The sequence below is a fragment of the Saccostrea echinata genome, unplaced genomic scaffold (genome assembly GCF_033153115.1).
Source record: "Saccostrea echinata isolate AGI-Se365-2 ecotype Australia unplaced genomic scaffold, CSIRO_AGI_Sech_v1 ptg000022l, whole genome shotgun sequence".
In the NCBI taxonomy this organism is placed as follows: Eukaryota; Metazoa; Mollusca; class Bivalvia; order Ostreida; family Ostreidae; genus Saccostrea; species Saccostrea echinata.
In genome coordinates this window covers 2,451,793-2,458,234 of record NW_026889771.1, presented here as the reverse complement: position 1 = coordinate 2,458,234, position 6,442 = coordinate 2,451,793, and positions in this window count along the sequence as shown.

Genomic DNA, 6,442 nt, shown 5'->3' with positions numbered 1-6,442 from the left:
TTGTATATAAAGCTTGTATCAAATTTATTCTTTAAATACATCTTTGCAAACGTGAAATTCTCGCTTTTGGAGTTACTTTTGTCTTGAGGGATTTTATCAATACATGGTGGAATTCTTTACAAGGAATCTTCATACCGGGTTTTTGCGAAAAGGAGGACATTTTTCTTGTTACAGAAAACGTGGACCGTTATGAATCAGTTATTGGGGTATTGTCTGGAGGGATACTCGGTGGAATTGGTATATTATTATTTATCATTATCGCACTGATATTTCTCAGGTACGTCATTATACATTTAATAAATTATTACATTGTTGTTGAATACATCTACATTGTATATATTGCATTTGTTCTGCTTTATTTATGTTGAAATTATTAAAATTTCCGTATGTGTTTCTTTTCCTTATATGAATCTAATCTTTTAAACTATTTTATTTTGTAATGAGTAATTTATTTATTTATTTATTTAACAAATGGAGCGTTTTAATAGAATATCCGCATTCCAACTGTAAACTTTAACCTTCATATTTATGATAAGCTCAAATTTTTATTCTACACAGATTTTTTAAGAATTTCAGTTTAATTTGAGTCTGATGAACACAAATTAGTTGTAGTCAAAGTGTCCCTTCTGTATATATTCCTATCTTTAATTTTTTTTAATTGCTAGAGTAATGTTAATGTTACCGTATGTATATCACAACTATAGGAGGACATCAACAAACATAAAGCCTACCCCCTGTAGCCCAGACAGCGAGCACATGCTACGGGTAGGTGACCTAGATAATCAATATGCAAATGTTAACCCCTTGAGGAAAAACATAGGAACTGCAACATCAAAATTTACAACAGGTAAGTCAAATGTTACACTCAGAAAAAAAGTTTTTCAAATAAATTAGAAATTTATGTACCAGTGAAATCTTTTTAATATGGAAACCCTAAACTTGTTTTACTTCCTTTAGAATCAAGTACGTCTTTTCATCAAATAATGAATGTGGTCATAAAGATACGTCAAAATTTTAACGCCTTACAACCCTAACAAACGAATACTATAGTCATCTATAGTCAATATAGTAAATCAAAGTTTCAAAGTTATCACTTTAGTAAATCAAAGTTTCCAAAGTTATAACTATAGTGTCAAAGTTATCACTATAGTAAATCAAAGTTTGCATAGTGTCAAAGTTATTACTATAATAAATCAAAGTTTTCAAAGTGATCGCTATAGTGTATCAAAGTTTTCATAGTGAACACTATTATAGTAAATCAAAGTGTTCATAGTGATCATTTTGGTAAATCAAAGTGTCAACTTTTACACTATTTTAAATCAAAGTTTCAGTCAGTATACATTATGGTTTATACAGATTTTCGACATGAAGTCTCTAGAAAATGAAAGTTTTTAATTTATTACTACAGCATATTATTTTCTGTGATACATGAAGAAGTAAAATTTTAAAATTTAACAACATTGGTATTTTGCAGTTTTGCCAATTATCTCAATTTACAAAAGATATCTATTGATGTCTTCTGTTTCAAATGATTCCAAATCGTTCATGGTAGCTCAGTCGGTAGAGCGCTCGCTCCGTGATCGGGAGGTCGTGAGTTCGAATCTCGGCCGCGACTGACCTAAGTCGATAAAAAATGGGTAGCAACTGTTCCTTCGCCAAGCGCTCGGCACTTTAAAGTGAAAGTTGGGGTTCCTTCGGATGAGACCTTAAAAACCGAGGCCCCGTGTCACGGTTTGCGTTGACACGATAAAGATCCCTCACTGCTCAATCGCCCTGAGTGCCGAGTAAAGGTCAAAATTCGAAGCCCTTCACTGGTATATGAGTGAAAAGTTCTCGAATGGGACGTAAAATAATATACAATCAACCAATCAAATAATTCCATGCACTTTGCATGCAATTTATTTTATGCATTCAATTTTATTTTTAATTCTATATTTTTAGAAAAAAAAATGCTTTTCAAAGACATCTACTGGGTAGCATTTTTAAAATGGATATTGTTTGGATTTCATTTCAATTGGCCTTTTTTATATTAGTAAATAACATAATTTAATGTTATCAAGTATGTAAAGAAGATGTATAAAGCTACAATCTTAAAAACATTATATCAGGTATATATATGATTGATAACTTTACTAAATCAAAGTTTTCATAGTGAACACTATAGTATTTCAAAGTTTTCATACTATTAGTGTCAAAGTGATCACTATAGTAAATCAAAGTTTTCATAGTGTCAAAGTTATCACTATGGTAAATCAAAGTTTTCATAGTGTCAAAGTTATCACTATGGTAAATCAAAGTTTTCATAGTGTCAAAGTTATCACTATGGTAAATCAAAGTTTTCATAGTGTCAAAGTTATCACTATGGTAAATCAAAGTTTTCATAGTTATTACTATAGTTAATCAAAGTGTCAAAGTTATCACTATAGTAAACTATAGTTAACTATAATATTTTTTGTTAGGGAAGAATCAATTTAAATAATCATAACTGACGATTTTATTCTATCAATGTCCCATGCAATATTATATGGAATCATTTACATTTTCTTTTAGAAAGTTATGATGGCTCACAAATGCATTACAATTTGAAAAACATTGATAAGGGTAATTGGGATATGCCAAGCCAGAACGTTTACTATGTGTTTTCACCAGCATGGAAGCCATCGGACACTGCTATCAAACTATCCCTGTTTAAGGACCATGTCGAGAGCAAGAAAAGGGAAAACAATTTTTTCAGCTATCAGTTCAAGGTTGTGTATTTAATGATAAGACATCAAATTCTAAAAATTCTTTATTTCACTTTTACTTGTCAGATACGATACATGTATATTAAGTTAAGCAATGATAAACAGAGATGACTGACATACGCATAATATAAGTACACTATTCTATGCTTGATGATGACATATTGTTAATTAACTTTCCTGTTGCTCAAGATGAAAAACAAAACTAGAATAGTTGTTATCTGAAAATGCCACTCTTTTACTTTACATTAGATTTCAATCAAAACTAGATGTTGTAGTAGGACAGTAATACCCGCACTTAAGGATACACCAAAGGTTTCCAAATGCCAGAATTTAATTTGCATGTAATTCTTTCATTATCAAAGATAACATAATAAAAGTATATATCATTTGAAAGCTTGTTAAATTCACTATTTAATTATCCTAATTAAAACTTTAATTAATAAATTATTTAAAAATTGTTTAAATATTAATGTAGATTTTAGTGCATATATATTTTATAAATCAACTTTTTTGTATTTAACCCCTCAAAGTGGTCATTTTGCCTCAAGATAGATTAAAGATTGAACTTTAAAACTGTATCTCAGATTTTTTATAAATCTTCTAATTCAAAAGTTACAACCATTTGTACTTCAATGCTACCAATTTATTAGCGTAATTTAACATTTCCCCCAATAATTCCAAAACTAAGCTAGATATCAAAAATCTGAGATACGGTTTTGTGAACACACATTTGAGAAGCAACCCATCCAATTTTCAGAGAATTTGGTCAATAAATAAGGGAGCTGAATCCTTTGAAATAATACCACAAACTGTCTGATCTTACTTTACAGTAGAGGGCAAAAACCCATTACACAACAAAATCTGCCAAAGCTAGGAATACATGACACCTTGGAGATTCAGCTTTGGATACCTGTCACTTAGCCATATTTCCTATGCATATTCACAAGAATGGGAGGTTCTTTTCTGTATTTTGATGCTTTTAATTAAGCAAAATAGGTTAAATTCTGAATCTGAAAGATTTTCCGGCAAAATGGCAAGAGCTAAGCTCCACCTCCTATTTTATGGTCATCAGTGATCTGTTAGATCTCTTTCTCTAAATCTAGAGTCCCTGTAGTTTAATTACTGATAACCTCTGTGTGGCTATTGAAGAATTCCCCAAGTGGTCACAGTGATTTATTGCGTCTTTCATGAGCAGGCAGTCACAGATCAAATCAGAAGCTTCAATAACGGAACATTCACATGTGGTAGTGTTTATGTTTCATTATTGTTAAATAACTAGAAAACCATTTCATAATTACCAAGAATTTTACATGCATTATCAAGCAGTGATTAACTTCTTTTTCTTAGCCAAAAATCTCAAAATTGTTGAAAATCTTGAAAAAAGCCTTTGGTGTATCCTTAAGTGTTTGCATATTAATGTACCCTCCTTCATGTTTTGGTAATCAGAGAAGAAGCCACAATAATGTATAATTTACACAAAATGTATACGTTTTGTCAAATGGAGCATAAAATGTTCGTGTTATCATATTGCCCATGGGCCTCTTCTGTAAGTATTTCATATGCTAAATTCATTACCAGTCTGAAATTACGGTATTTAATGATGTAAATTCTGTTTAAAAGAGAATTTTCTAAAGAAGATTTTTGTTTAAGGAAAGGTGGACGTAAAGTTTCGGCCCATAATTAGAACCTGTCCAATTTATTGTGAAAACAACAAATATTATAATAGTAGTGCAAAAGAAATTTTGATCATTTTTAAAATTTTATGTGCCAAAATGATCTTTTATCAGTATTTGGGTAGGAAAAACCATTTCAAACCCTTACCCGATCAACTCTGTCAAAATCATCCCCCTACAATTCACCTGTTTTCCTGCCATATTTGAAATAAATAAAACAAATTTATGTTTAAAAAAAAATAAAAAAAAAAAAAAACATCATTTTTAATTATAATATAAATTTCATACATGTACAACTCTTTAAAAAAATTTCTAGACCGTGTCTGGCGTTGGACTTGCCTCACATTACCAGTACTAGTTTTATCTTATCATTATTTGATTGTTTGTTGTGAAAGTGATTATCAGTAGGAATTCATAGTGTTTTAATGGACTATTGTTTTATGAAGTTAACAGTACCTATAACTTGCGTTAGGTGCATTATAAGTATTGTGTGCCACTAAAAGATAAGGTATAGAACGGGATAAAACATTTTCTGAAATGCAGAGAGTTAGGATCCTATACATTCAGCTTACAAAGGCTCAAAGGTCATTGGATGCCACACGTAAGTTATACATTGAAGCAAGTCCCAGGGGTCATTTCTACTCCCTGGAACCGGAAACAATCAAATAGCTTTAATTAAAATCAAAAGCCCTAAAGTAATCTTTGTATTATGGCACTTTAAATGAGTCCACGCCCCCCCCCCCGACCGGAAGTCATCCTCACTGAACTATATCATGATCAAATATATCTTAAAAACGGTTAAAACTTTTCTCCTTAACCATCATAATCTTGTTCTTTGGTCTTTATGCATTAAAGGTACAAGGATTATGACCCCCTGAAAATTATAACAATATGACGCGTCAAAAATGAATCAGCCCACTTGACATATCATATTTAGATTCCCACCACTAAACTTTGTGTATATTTTGTATATATTCACATTTTTTATGTCAAATGTCAAAACAAAGTTTTGGTTTGTATACATGAACAACGGGGGGGGGGGGAGGGGTCTGGGGAGGGGAAGGAGATATCTCTGCGTGGTTTCAAATGTTGAAAACTATTTGTGAAAAGTAACCTCACTTGTCATCATTCATTTCCTACTCTACCTCACAAGATATATGCATGTTTTAGTCCATAGATCATGGACTTTTCGGTCATATTCCTAGCCCTCCCTTAAGTCACGAATGGTGATATAAATATTTTGAGAATATTAAGAATTAAGCAGATCCTGCACAATCTCTATTTTATGCTGTGCAATTGCATTAGGCCAAGCTACACGGATATTATAGCTTGATTTGTCTCCTCCTCTCTTTCTCTCTGTCTGACATCTACTTTGGCCAAAAATGAAAATAGAATTTTGAGTTTTTTTTAATTGATTGAATAAGTTTACGCACCATATTGTCTTCGATTTACATATACATGTACATGTTATTTCAAAAGGATACAGCCAGAAGTCATTTCTCATGATTTGTTACAAATTTCATATGGAAGTCCTATTGCTCAAGTAGTTTGTTTTTGGTGGAATCTTTCTTCTTAAAGGTTTTTTTTTTTTTTTTTGGAGGAGCAGTTTGATTTGTTTTGTTGTTTAAGACAATAAAAAGGCATCGTTTTTGGCCTCCCAATCTGGCCTTCAGGTTGAAAATGAAAATACTGAAATTTTATTGAACATCTACAGGACAGCAGCATTATCTATCAAAAGACCGTCACGGTAGCTGAGTCGGTAGAGCGCTCGCTCCGTGATCGGAAGGTTGTGTGTTCGAATCACGGTTGCGACTGACTAAATCGATAAAAAAAAAATATGTAGCAACTGTTCATTCGCCAAGCGCTCGGCACTTTGAAGTGAAAATATCGGGTCATTCGGATGAGACCTTAAAAACCGAGGCCCCGTGTCACGATAGGCCTTAAAGAACCCTCACTGCTCAATGGTCCTGAGTGCCAAGAAAAGGTATAAATTTGAAGCCCTTCACCGGTATATGGTGAGGTCTC